This window comes from Trichosurus vulpecula, chromosome 4 (assembly GCF_011100635.1).
Source record: "Trichosurus vulpecula isolate mTriVul1 chromosome 4, mTriVul1.pri, whole genome shotgun sequence".
Taxonomy (NCBI): Eukaryota; Metazoa; Chordata; class Mammalia; order Diprotodontia; family Phalangeridae; genus Trichosurus; species Trichosurus vulpecula.
In genome coordinates, this window is record NC_050576.1 from 166,981,973 (window position 1) to 166,996,968 (window position 14,996).

At 39.0% G+C, this 14,996-nt stretch overlaps 1 pseudogene; it reads left to right on the top strand.

Moving 5' to 3' along the window:
• Positions 1–13,313: 13,313 nt before the first annotated feature.
• LOC118848356 lies at positions 13,314–14,001 on the top strand (annotated as a pseudogene).
• The last annotated feature ends 995 nt before the right edge of the window (positions 14,002–14,996 follow it).

Genomic DNA, 14,996 nt, shown 5'->3' on the forward strand with positions numbered 1-14,996 from the left:
GGAACAAACTGTTTTCATCTGCCCATTCCACTGGGAAAAGTCTTCATGTGCTTTGGGTCAACATCCCCCTCTAACTCACCAACAGGTTTGAGGCCTGCTGGTTACACCTCAACCTGGTTTAGCCCATCTGCTCAGATGGTTTATTGAGAATTGGCCAGTGTGCATGCTATACCTTCTAGGAAGATTGGGTGAAGGTGGACCGCAAAAGTGGATGAACAGCCCTGTAGAGGGCTCAGCAAGCCCTCACACCAGAAGTGCTGGTCCTCCCTGAATACCCCATACATTCCAACCTATGTTGCCTCAGAAACTTCAGACATTTACTAGTTGTATGCTCATGAGCAGGTCACTTTAACTTCTCTGGGACTCAGTTTCCTCATCTGTAAAATAGAGTTGAACTATATGACATCTAGGCTTGTTTCCAGCTCTTGAAAAATGATCTTTATACATTTTCCCTCGTTTCTCCTGATTTTTCACGGTCATCATTTGTTTCTTATAGCAAAGAGATTCAAAGGCACTCCACTGAGAGATCCTTTCCAGAAGTCTTTCTGTAATACTGAATTACAGGGAGGTGACCCAGAATCTTCAAAGACTATTCCAGGGGAAGGTAAGTGTTTTCAGGTTCTACAGAGCTAGAGAGGTTTCAAATGGGGGTCCAGTGACAGAGACTGCTCTGGAAGACTAGCCCAGCTAAGGTGAGAGAAACTCATACATAGAAATTTGGCCTCTACCAGGATGAATTTTGCTCCCATACAAGCTCTTTGAGCTATATCTTAAACTAGGAGCTATATCATTAGAGGAAGTAGCCTCAGAAGCAAAATCATGTGTCCTTGAGGCATTCATTCAGAGATAAAATCATGTGTCCCAAGCCAAGTACATGGCTTGAGCTTTAGTGGAGGTCATCCTTTACCAAAAATGACACTGAAGCTCAGGAATAGAGAGGGACCCTTTAGAGCAAATGTCATTAATGTTACCAGTTGGGACTCAATTTATTCAAGTTAGATTTAGGCAGCTTTTAGAAAGTTTGACTGAATAAGGTGATACAGTAAGAAGAGCTTGTATCAAACATATAACACATTCTTCCACAAGTTCATGTAGCATCCAAGGGAAAGTCGTTTCCAGCTCAGATAGCACATCTGGCAAAGGGGTAACTCACAGCTTCTTCGTGGCCAGAAGGTTTTTTCTCCCATTCATGAGATGTTTAAGAAGTTCCTATCTTTGGTTCCCAAGGTCTCTGGTTACCTTGAGGTGATTTGGTCATATCTCTAGGTATCTCTTCTCAATTTGCTTGATAATGTGTGGGACGAGTGAAGACCTCTCATAAAAGAGGACAAATTAAATAAATAGAAGTAAGTAGGATAGTGAGTCCCATTTCTCTACTTAGATATTTTCCTTTCTGTAAAGCCATTTCTCTACTTAGATGTTTTCCCCTCCACAAGCTTAGCTAGTGACTGTAAGGCCCCCGAGGTTAAGAACAGGACACAGGATGCTCACATCCTGTGTATTTACCTAATGGTGAGAGGCCTGAAAGAAAGAAGGGTTGAGGTGAATAAGTCAGCAACCATAAAATCCTCTGAAAGTAAGGATAGGACACCGGATGCTCACCCCCTGTGCATTGACCCCAGGATAAGGGACCCTCAGCTCAGCAGAAAAATGAATGAAAAGCCGGAAAGCCAGGTGCAATGTAGACGTGCAAGACCAGTTAGGTATGAATGATGGGAGACAAGGTGTAAGGGTACCGGGGATATCCGTCGTAGCCACAGATGTGAAAATGAGGTAACTAACAACTAATTCCTGCCTGTTACCGATAACCGAACTGTTTGTTCAATCGTCATTGTCATTGTTATTAAGACAGATTTACTACCTTGAGGTTGATAGTAGAATGAAATAAGAATGGTGGGAAGTTCATGTTTGTCACCTGCTTGTCAAAAATAACCATACTGTTTGTTCCTTGCCATTGTCCCTGGGATAGATTTATCGCTTCCAGATTGTGCCCTCAAAGCTTACGTCTGCAAGCTGAGAGGAAGGAGGTTGGGAGGGAGAATTGCGGTTAGGGACCTATATAAACACCCCAATTTTCTGTGTCCAGCGCGCTCTGACACTGAGAGGACCCCCAGTCCTTTTAGTATCCGGGTTGCCCTTTCCCCGCGGGATCGTAATAAATTTTCCTTTCTACTTTCACCTTGAGATGCCTCTGTTTTTAATTTTTTCTTGGATTCGTAAAATCCATCCCACACAATAATTTATCAATCACCTCAGAGGCATGGCCAAGTTAGAATTGTCTTAAAAAGATTCTTCTGTAACTTCGTTCCATTTTTAAGAATTTTTCGCACTGAGTTCAAGGCTCACATTGAAGCTGGTCGATTGGGCACATTATCAGTTACTTCGTTGGGTGAGGTTGTGAAAACTAATCACCTCACTCTTACAGCACCATAAGTAGGTAATAAATGCTTACTTGACTGAATTTGCTTAGCCTCTTCTCAATATGTCTGAGTTGCCATAAAATTCTTTAACCATGAGATTATTAGCAGAGTAGAAATGGATGTGGGAGGTGGGGAAGAAATGACTTCAGAATTCCTACACTCAAGTTTCTTTGACAGCATTTGCCTGTAGTTTTTCATCTGGAGATATTGTGTATTTTGAACTTAAAGTGGCTGATAAAAAAGACCTAACTGATCTGCCATTGCCTCAAGTTCTAGATTTACTGGAGGGGTTCTAGAGTCTGGTAGTCTGATGATACCATGATGGGAGTGCTGGGATCCTTCCAGGGTATAATGCCAGGCATTGAAGTGGTTACCTATCATAAGTTGTTCCTTTTCCTAAGCTATGTAGTTGTTGGATACAGAAAGCATATCTGAAAAGAATGTGCAGGGAGAAACAGGTGGTGTGTAGGTTGATCCCAGATATGGCCCTAATAATTGTACTTGGAGGTGTCTAGTTTCATCAGGATGTGGGTTAGAGTAGGCAGGATAATGAGCTGTTTCAAGTTCCTGGAATGCCTCCTTTGCTGCTGTGAATCACTGGAGGCTTTTTAAAGGCAGATTTGTAAGAAGGGCTATTAGAAAAGATAACCCAGTGATAATTCACTATAATCCATTCTTCACTCAGCTATCAAGAGCATCTTTCTAAAGTATAATTCTGACCATGTCACCCTGCCCCCCCCTCAATAAATTCCAGTGGCTCCCTATTATCTCTGAGATCAAATATGAAATCCCCTTCTGTGTACTTTACAATACAGCAATACCTGCCCTCTTGCTATTTCTTTGAACACTCCATCTCCAGACTCCATGCATTTTCACTGGTTGCCTGGAATGTCCTCCCTTCTGGTTGTCTTCTCCTGGTTTTCCTCAAGTCTCAGCTAAAATCTCATTTTTTTTAATCCCCCTTAACGATAGTATGAGTTAGCATGTTACCTCTGAGATTACTTCCAATTTACCCTGTGTGTGTGTATATATATCTATGTCTATATATCCTGAATTAATATAGTTTGTACATTGTCTCTCCCTTTAGAATGTGAGCTTCTTAAAGACAGGGACTATTTTTGCTTTTCTTTGTATCCCTAGCACTATGTCTCTGGTACATAGGAAGCACTTAATAAAAGCTTGTTGACTCACTGATTTACTGATGAGTCAGTACTACCATTTGGCAACCATGTTAAACCAATGGAGGTACATTATATTGGGTTACTTCATTTTGAACAAATACCTTTGCTAACAATGCTAGTTTATCACAACTGAGCTAACATTTTTCCAGCTTAGCATAAAACTTTTTTTGTGTAATTGTAGTTATCCTACTGCACATGCTGTACAAAGTCAAGAGAACAAATTGAGATATTTTCCATGTATAACCCTTGGTTGAGTGAGTATTAGAGTTCATGTTTATGAAACCCTGGGATATAGCCAATGTATTACAAAGATCAGATAGTATTAACAGTACAAACAATGCCTCTCCTGGTTCTAAAATGTAGCCTTCAATTCATTTGCCCTTGTAAATATGAATAGAATTTTAATTAGGTCTAACTTTGTGAAGTTCTGAAGCTCCCCTAATTTATCTAAGAGGTCAGAGATCAGGAGAAGATGGGTATTGGTCCCAGACCGTGATTACATTCAAGGTCTAGCAATTATGGCATAGCTTTACTTTCCCATTTTTCTTTTTTCTTCCAGGATTTTCTACTAGTACTTTGTTTGGGGAAGTGAGTGGTCAGGCAAACTACTAGTAAATGTTGACTTCAAGGAATTCCTCAATGACATAGTTCTTGAGTAAGGTCACAAAATATACATGCTCCATAGTAGCAGTCATAGTGTGAGTCATACTCAAACCAAGCCATGGTGTGAGGTCAAGGCTTTGGCTTCTCTGGCATTGGACATATCAGTAAAATCATGAGTTTGGAAGGGCAACTCCAGATTGCTTCCACATTCTAGCTGTTGCAAATGACTTATGGCTATTTGGCCAGTGGTCTGGCAATTTGAGATGTTGTACCGGTAGTTAAAGGGACTTTGATCTATGCGTCAATCTATGTGCAGATTATATGGTGCTTGACATTAGACCATAAGTACCATTGAGAAAAAAGGAGAACTGGTTAGGTTTAGAATCAAGGTTTCCCAGTGATTACCAAGGTGAGCAGCTAAAGAGCTAATTTCATGAATTACTCTATTTGACTGGGACTCTTATTTTGTTTTTGTATTCCTAGCAACTAGATAACCACCTTGTACAAAGAAGTTGCTTAATATGTTGAACCGAATTGAATTGAAATAAATATCTATTGGTGTAACTCAAGGGCAGACTGAATCTCTCCCCCTTGGGACAATATATGAGGTTGGTAGGCATCCTGGTATCTATTAGTCTACCTTGAAGACATAGATAGGGGGACTCCAGCTACATAGATAGCAACAGCATGGACCTTGCTAAAGAAAAGGGGCTTGGGGAAGAGGTCATTCTGTTAGGCACCCTGTTTTTAAGGAGCCTACTTTCTCAGTTCCCTTTTCTGTTCTCCTTTGTAGGCCATTTAGCTTGCTTCATAGAGCCCTAGCTGATGTAGTAAAGAGACATAAACCCTTCTAGTTTCATTGGTTCTTCTTTGGGGGCCAGTAGGAACCAGCTCCTACCTAATTTCCCAGGGTCCTCACAGTCAAGTTTGGGGCATTTCTTCAAATTGGAGCCTCCTTTAAATCGTGTGTTGTACTCTATGAGGACTAGGGGACTGTTTTAAGAAAACAGAATGAGAGGTATCATGGAGTAGTGGATAGAGGGGAGGGCAGGAAGATCTCTGACATATACTGGCTCTGTGATCCCTAAGTCATTTAGCCTCTCACTGCTTCAGGCAACTCTCTTAAAATTGAAAATTATAGAATAGTTGCTGATTTGCATTAATAAAGGGAGTTTTCACTGTGGGAATTCTGTTTTTAATCCATGAAATTACAGGTCCAGATAGTTTAAAAATAGATTGAAGGTATTGCTATTTTGATCAAAGAGTAAATTACAATACTCTAAGTAAACTTTTTAAAAAATGCTGTACTGATGAATAAGATGAATCATTTCAAAAAACAATGGTTTGCCTAATTTCAGGAGTATGCTGGTAAATCTTAAAATTGTCTACTTCAAAGGATTACATAATTGTTCACCTACCAAAATGGATTTGGGGCCTTAATTCAAGGAGAATAAGAGTTCAAGTAAGAGGAATGCTCCTCTTTAGAAAAGAAAATTCTGAATGAAGTGTTTGAGAAAAGATAATTAAAGAGGAAAGTTGATAGCTCTCTCTGAATTAATGGCATTGAAGCCATTTCTTTGAAGAAAATATGACAGATTGGGTTTCCATGGCCAATTAAGCATTCTGAAGAAAACAGGAGCTAGCAACCAATATTGCTTCGATACCTTGGGGGCTGTGGTATATGCGCTTCTTAGCCTGCCATTTCAGTGATTTATATTTATTGACAACAAATGTATAATGAACAGCCAGATTAGACAATTACTATTTTGTTAAATCCTTGGATTGTAAAAACAAAATAGCTATAGTAATAATAGGAGCACGTAAGTTAACTTTGGCTATGCCTGCTAGGATTGTTACCTCATATTCTAAATAACACACTGGAGCTATGATTAAAGAGAACTGTACTTAATAGATGTTGGTGATATATGGCAATCAAGAAGAATGTTTAAGCAGGGTTCTATTTTTACATCTTTTATCAAGCCTGATTCCTTGAACTAAACTCTTCTGGATCCATTAAAGTTATTATTGCCAGTCATTACATGGCATTGTCTAGTTTGGATTTCCAGAATATCTCCAAAGACTAGCATGATGACTGGCATATGGTAGTGATGTAATAAATGTTTACTGATTGATAAATCTCACATAGGTTGGGTTCTTTGTTGTGGCATCCCACAAGAAGTAAGCACTTTTATTTCTGATCAAAGCATAAGCTTTTACTTGAGCTAAACAAAAGTCATCCTTTATAACAAAATTATAAACAGGTCACAGAATCATAGATTTAGAATGGGAAGATACTTTAAACATCTTCTAATCCAATTTCTTCCTCTAATAGAGGAAGAAATGGAGGCCTAGGAAGTCTAAATGACTTGTCCAACACCACATTGGTAGTAAGTGGCAGAGGTGGGATTTGAGTCAAGGATCTCTGACTTCAAATCTAGTTAGGTTTAATTATTAATAATTCATATTTATCAATAATAGCAACTGCCATTTTTCTAATGATTCATCTGGTATCTACACATGTATACCATATCATCTGATTATCACAATCTGATTATCTGATTAGGTACACATTATAAATATTAATCCCATTTTATAGGTAAGAAAACTGGGGAGAGAGGTGTTAAGTGGCACCTTCAACAACATCTTGTCTTTATATAGCGTTTTAAGGATTATAAAGTGCTTTCCTCATGACCCTTTGAGGTAGGTAAGAACGAGTACAAGTAATGTTATTATTGTCCTGGTTTTAGAGCTGAGGAAACTGAAGCTTAGAGAGGTGCAGTGAATCAGCCTAAGGTTTTGGATCTGGCAAATGAGTTAACCTGAGCTAGGTAAACCTGATAACCTCCAGGGCTTTCCCCACTGCACTGCTAAACTGTTCTTGCTGTGGACAAGAGCCTGGTTCACAATGCCTTGCCACTGTGCATTTTCCTTCTACTTCTATTATGTTGTAGAGGGGACTAGATAGCATCTGAAGTCCTTTCTAAATCTGAGATTCTGCAAGTTACCTTTAAAATAAAATACATAATTCTTTTTCCTACTTTTAGGATCATATTTTTAGAGATCAATCAACCATTCTATCACTATCTCTCCCCAAACCATTTCAAACCCCCAAGACCTGAGAAAGGCCTAAAACCTGGATTGGCCAATCAGGAGAAGCATTGTGGCCTACTCTGAGTTTAACCTACCATAATGCTTTGCAGTTTTTTGGCATTACAGGCATGCCTTGCTCTCTGAGTGAACTCAAAGTGCCCCTTTTTGTGTCAACACAAGGCCAGGTGAAGCTAACCAGAGTACTCTTCTGTTAATGACTACCAAGGACAAGATGCCTTGACAAGACACTATCTTGAACAATGGGACTTTTCTTATCTTAGTATTTTGTGGACATACACTATGTTATGGTATGTTAATGGTAAAGAAAACACAGATATCCTGGGTTGTATTTTCAATCAACACTTTGTCAACTATCTTATCTTGTTGTGTTTGCAACCTATTCAATTAAGAAAATTCCTTTCTCATACTATGGTTAAACATATATGGAGATAATAAATTTGAGTGAGACAGACATCCAAAGTTGGGATTGTTCTAAAATGTATTTAAGCCATCTCATTCTTTTTATCAGACAGTCAGAACTTATGTTTTGGCTCTGTGTACATGTATGTGCTATCTTTAAGGGAATAAGCAATATGACTTTATATATCACCTAGCCTGTTTGCCTCTTTTAACCAAACTTTCAGGTTGACACTATAAAGCAAGGTTTTGTTGATTGTATAGATGTAAGAAAATGATGGAGAAACTGTTAAGAACATAAACTTAAAAGTATATTATGTGTACATTATCATTTTTTTTATTTTTAGAGATCCAGTTGTTAAACATATACGAGAATACCCCTAGTAAGCAACTACCAGGAGAATGAACCACAACAGTAATTCTGCAGAAGGCATGGCCTGGTCTTAATCATTGCACCCAGGACCAAACAAGGCCTATCCACACCATCCAAGAGTACAAGAGGGAGCAGAAACTGACCTAAACACAAAGCTGCAATTAAGGAAATGAGCCTGGAGATATGATTAAATGGAACAAAACACCAACACAAATAAGAAATACTTTGGAACTAAAAGAAGCCCAAAGGGAAAATTCAGAAAAAAGGAGCAACTTCCAAACAAATCTAAGTAGAATCTCAGCGAAAAAATTGTCTTGGCCATAAAAATGACACAAGTACCTGGAATAAATGAAACAAATACAAAATGTAATGTTTTTTTTTCAAGATATGATAATTGTTTGGAATGAAAATAAAATATAGAGGTATTTAAAAAAAAGATTCATGACTAAGGACTAGTTACTGCTTGTAACCACAAGTGTGGGCTTTGAATTTCTTTGAATGTTTTTCAGTGATCAAAAATCTTTTGTATCTGTCCTGCCTTGTGCTTCCATTGAAGAAAACAAAGAAAAAATCAAAAATCTCTCCTAACATATGCATAGTTAAGCAAAACAAACATACCCATATTTCCCACATTGGCCAAGTAAAAAAAGCATATCTCAAACCTCACTCTGGACCTATCATCTTTCTGTCAGAAAGTGGGTAGTATACTTCACATGTGTCCTCTGAAGTAAATCAATTAATAAGCATTTATTAAGCACTAATGTGCCAAGCACTATGCCAAAAATAAAATAAAGGCCAAAAGAGAGACAATCCCTGTCCCTAAGTAGCTCCTGTTAACCGAGGAAGACAACACATAAAGGGGGTCTTAAAAGGGGAAGGAGGAAATGGAAGAGAGAAGGCATTCTCCCTTCAATAAGTGGTTAGGAGATGAACAAGCAATTTAAAAAAATTTTTTAAATTTTTTCCCCAATTGCATGTTTAAACAGTTTTTAACTTTTTATAAGTTTCGATATCCAAATTCTATCCCATCTTCCCTCCCTCCCATCCCTGAGAGAGTAAGCAATCTGATATGTTATACATGTGCAGTCATTTAATATATTTCCGTATTAGTCATTTTGTACAAGAAGCCTCAGATGAAAGAAAGAAGGAAAGAAAAAGAAAGAGAAAAAAAGAAAAAAGTGAAAGGTAGTACGCTTCAGTCTGTATTCAGACAACATCAGTTCTTTCTCCAGAGGTAGATGCCATTTTTCATCACAAATCCTTTGGGATTTTCTTGAATCATTATATTACTGAAAATAGCTAAGTCATTCACAATTCTTCGTCATATGATATTGTTTTTACTGTGTAAAACATTCTCCTGCTTCTGCTCACTTCATTCTGCATCAGTTCACATATGTCTTTCCAGATTTTTCTGAAAGAATTCTGGCATCATTTCTTTCTTTTTTTGTTTTTTTTTTTAGATTTTTTATTTTTAGATTGAAAGTGACTTCATTTTTTAATTTATTTTTAGTTTTCAACATTCATTTTTATAAAATTTTGAGTTCTAAATTTTCCCCCTTCCTCCCCCTTCCCCAAGATGGCCTGCAATCTGATATAGGCTATACATGTACAATTATATTACACATTTGTCATGTTGAGAAAGAAGATTCAGAACAAAAAGGAAAACCCATTCAGACTGCATAGTTCTTTCTCTGGATGTGGATAGCATTTTCCATCATGAGTCTTTTGGAATTCTTAGAAACATTGTATTGCTGAAAAGAGCTAAGTCTATCAAAGTTGGTCAACAAGTTGTCAACAATCATATGAAAAAATGTTCCTAAACCCAAATAATTAGATAAATGAAAATAAAAGCAACTCTGAGGTTCTGCTTTACATCTTTCAGATTGGCAAAGATGACAAGAAAATGACAAATTTTGGAGTCTGAAGGAAAAAAGGCACATTATTGTACTGTTGGTGGAACTGTGAAATGGTGTAGCCATTCTGTCACTCAACAAACATGTACTAAGCAGGTACTATGTAGTCGATACTGTACTAAGTGCTGGCAATGCAAAGAAAAGTCAGTTCTGGGGTGGGGAACCTGTAGCCTCCAGGCCACAAGTGGCCTTCTTAGGGAGTAGCCTTTGGACTAAGTCCAAATTTTACAGAACTAACCCTTTTATTAAGGGGATTTGTTCTGTGAAGTTTGGATTCAGTCAAAGGGCTGCACTTGAGGACCTAGAGGGCCACACATGGCCTTGATGCAGCAGGTTCCCCATCCCTGGTCAAGTCCCTGTTTTCTAGAAGCTCACAGTCTATTCTGGGAGACAATACGATAACAACTATGTACAGTTTAAAATGGAAGTAATCATCAGAGGGGAGGCATTAAAATTAAAGGGGATAGAGAAAGGCTTCCTGTAGAAGTTAGGATTTTACCTGGGACTTGGAAACTAGGGAAGCTAGGAGATGGAAATGAAGACAGAGAACATTCCAGACATGGGGGACAGCCAGGAAAAATGCTAGGACTTAGGAGATGCTGTGTTTTTTTGTTCAAGGTACAGCAAGAAGGCCAATGTCACTGGACAACAGAGCATTTGATGGTGGTGTAAGAGGTAAGAAGACTAGAAAATTGCCTGTGTAAGGGAAGGTTGCAAAGGGCTTTGAACAGCAAACAAAGAATTTTATATTTGATGCTGTAGATAATAGGGAGCCATTGAGGGTAGCATGGTTAGACCTGCACTTTAGAAAGATCCATTTGACAGCTGAGTGAAGGATGAATTATAATAGTAGGGATGGACTTGCGGCAGGAGCAGGCTAATGCAACAGCCTTATTGTAAGGTAATGAGTCTTGCCAGAGTCCTCCTTAATAGGCTGATCCTTCACTTGGAAGATGGTCATCTACCTGAGAGCCAGTGTGACTTGTACATCTATGGGCTATAACAGATTTCATGCCATCTGGGGAGGAAAGAGCATGCATCACTCGTATTAATTTTCCCAGGTTTTTTTCTGAAAGCATCCTGTTCATTATTTCTTATAGCACAATAATATTCTATCACAATCATATGCCACAGCTTGTTCACCGTGCTTTTCCAGTCACCAATGGAGTGAAACAAGGCTGTGGGCTTGCTCCCATGTTTAGCATGATGTTTTCAGTCATGTTGTCAAATGCCTTCAATGAGGATGAACACAGCATCAAGATGGGCTACCACACCGATGGTAAATTCTTCAACTTGCAAAGATTACAAGTCAAGACTATCAGTGGAACTATTGGTTAAAACAAATGAAGTTTGGAATATTGTGGATAAATTCTCGTTTACCTTGGCAGTATACTTTCCAGCAATGTACACAGTGATATTGAAGTAGATACATGCATTGCCAGAGCTAGCTCAGTGTTTGGGAAGCTCAGAAAGGAAAAGAGTGCGAAAGAAAAGGTTATTAGATTGACTTGCAAACCAAAGGTCTACAAAGCCATTGTGCTGACCTCGTTGTATGCCTGTGAAACCTGGACAGTACACCAGCACCACGGCAGGAAATGAAATCACTTCCATGTGAATTGTCTTAGGGAGATTATGAAATTACCTGGCGGGATAAGACACCAGATACTGAGTTCCTTTTTCAAACTAAACTGCCAATCATTTATTTACTGCAGAGAATGCAACTCTGATGGGCTGGCCACATTGTTCGAATGCCAAATGTCCGCTTGCTAAAAAAAATTATTTTAATCTGGCCTCAGATACTTGACATACTTACTGGCTGTGTGACCTTGGGCAAGTCATTTAACCCCAACTGCCCTGCCTCCCCCCCCTCAAAAACAAACAAACAAACAAAAAGACTATTTTATGGAGAACTCACACAAGGCAAGCACTCATATGGTGGTCAGAAAAAGCCATACAAGGATACTCTCAAGGTCTCAAGAACTTTTGAATTGCTTGTGTGGTGTGGGAGACACTGGTACAACCTGGCATACCCTCCTCAGAGAAGGTGCTGTGCTGTATGAGCAAAGCAAAATTGAAGTAGCTCAAAAGAAACATGAGATGCACAAATTTAGAGAATCCACCCCAAATGTTCACAAAGATTATTTGTGCCTGACCTGCGGTACAGCATTCTGAGCGCATATTGGTCTGAGAAGCCACAGTTGGACACAGTGTAATTTGATTCTAACATAGTGATGTCATTTTGGTCCCCTGAGAATGAAAGACAACAATCAATGCCACAACTTGTTCAGCCTTTCCCCAAATGATGAGTACCCCTGAAATTTCCAATTGTTTGCCACCACAAAAAGAGCTGCTATAAATATTTTTGTACATATACATCCTTCCCTTTTCTTTGATCTCTTTGGGATAGTCTTAATATTGGTGTTACTGGGTCAAAGAGTATGTACAGTTTTATAGCTTTTTGAGTATACTTCCAAATTGTTCTTAAAGCATTTTTAAGCAAGGAGTAATACAAACAGATAAATGTATTAGGAAAGTTATGTGAGCAACTGCATAAAAATGGGTAGGAAAGGAGAGACTGAAGGCAGTCTGGTGATTACTGAAGAGGTTATTACAACATATCAGGAAAATATTTTGGCAATTCATCCCATAATGTTTGGTTTGTTGCTGCTCTAACCCTACCAAAAATGTATACACCAGTTATCTTTTTTAAAAAATAAATTTTTATTGATCATTTTTTATAAAATCTACATTTTCCCAGTATCTCTTTTCCCTCCCTCCAAAAGAGCCAGCTTTTACACAAATTTTTTAAAGTAATTTTTTTTTGCAAGAATGATCAACATATAAAAAGATCTGATGTTCTGCAGTCTTCTACACCTGTGGGTCTCTACCAACTCCATCTCTGCAAAGGAGTTGGGAGAGGTGTTTTCTATGTCTTCTTTGAGTCCAAAACCTTTTTTTTACCTTTGCAACATTCAGTTTTGTTTTCTAGTGCTTGGAGAAATGAGTAATACAGAAAAACATGCAAATACTTACGTGAACTGATGCAAAAGGAAGCAAAGCTAGGTACACAATATACTCAGTGACTTCAACAATTTAAATGAAGTTTATGATTTTTGTAAATGCAAGTGTTACATGCTTCCTTTATGAATGTGAACAGGCTAATACTATTTGTTCATAATACTTACATATATAAATGCATGATTAGACATGTCCTCTTACTTTAGGGCTCTTGTATATTATTAGATGGAATTGTTCTCTTACTACCTATTTCTGTTAAAATTCTCCAAACTAGGGAGGGGTCCTGGAGCCAGCCAAGATGGCTGTCACCGTGATGAGCTCAGCACGCTGCCTCTGGAGCCTGGGGATCTGGTGTGTGGAGAACTCTCCAGGCTCTGCCTGGATTGACACAGGTGAGATGGAGCTGCTATGATGCTAATTACAAAGAACCCCAACTTGATAAAGACTACTACCTTAAACCATTGGAGGAGCTGACTGAAGAGAAGTCTGAGCAGGATCTCAGAACCACACAGCTCTTTGAGGACCCAGTGATCAGTAAATTCACCAACATGATGATGAAAGAAGGAAACAAAATACTGGCCAGATCCCTGATGATTGAGACTCTGGAAACCCTCAAGAGAAAGCAATTTAAAAAATACCATGAAGCCAAAGCTGAGGAGCGGGAGGCCATTGAATGCACCCCTGACACTATCTTCCACCAGGCCCTACAGAACTGTCAGCCTGTCCTCGGCCTGGTCAGCATCCTTAAAGGTGGCCGCTTCTACCAGGTCCCAGCCCCTCTGACTGACAGGCGCTGGCAATTCTTGGCCATGAAATGGATGATTCAAGAATGCTGGGAGAAGCACCGGTGAATGCTGATGCCAGAAAAGCTGTCTCATGAGCTACTGGAGGCCTTCCATAACCAAGGCCCTGTGGTCAAGAGGAAGCACAACCTGCACAAGATGGTGGAGGCTAACTGAGCCTTCGCCCAATACCAATGGTGGTAGAGGGTAGGAAGGCCTGAGCCACGTGGTGAGACTCTAGTGCCAGTGCTCAGCCTCCTGCCCTTCACTGGGGAGGCCAGCAGGTTTCAAATTGAGGAGTGGTTAGAGCTTAGAATGTGTGGGGGAGGCACGTGAGTAGCTCATTACTCAAGCTGTGCCATCCTGTTGGCACCACCCCCACCCCACCATTTTCTTCATACAGAGCAAAGAACACAGCTTTGGGCTCCACAGATGAGCTCAGCAAAGCTACGTTTCCTTTGCTTCAATTCCAGATGAACCTTTGGCTTTTGGAAAAAAGCAGTAAGCATTCACTTTAGAAAAGGTTTATTAGAAAAGTCCTAAACTGGTTCATCATAAATTACTTATATGTATGTATGTATATGTATGTATGTATATATATATATATGTATGTATATATCTATATCTATATATTTAAATCCCACACTGAACCAGTGTTTTGGTCAGCAGCTCATTAAAACTTGTCTGGATAAAAAAAATTCTCCAAACTAATTTAATATCTAAGCAAGAAGTAATGAGGGTCTGAATTAATGAGAACAGAAGAAAGAGGGTTAGATTGGGAGAGATATCTTGGAGATAGATTCTGTAAGACTTGGAAACTGATTGGATGAAGATGGTAAAGGAAGAAAGAGGCCAAAATGAATGACTACAAAGTTTTGTGCCTAGGTGACTGAAAAATCAATAGAAATAATGAAGTTTGGAGATAGGGTTGGTTTTGGCTAGATGACAGATGAATTCCATTTTGGACAAGCTAAATTTGAGTTTGTAGTGTCAATTTGATAGGCTGTTATAATAAAGCTGTCCCCAGCCCCAACATTCTAACTTCCTTATGGGCCCCATTGAACAGCAGGCATGTCCTGATTTAACCACACAATCTGGCTTTAACCACACCACAGGCCCCCAGACTCAATATAGCCACTGCCTCTAGCTAGCCACTATCCCCAGATCCAATTAACATATTTGAACAGGTGTGTCCATGC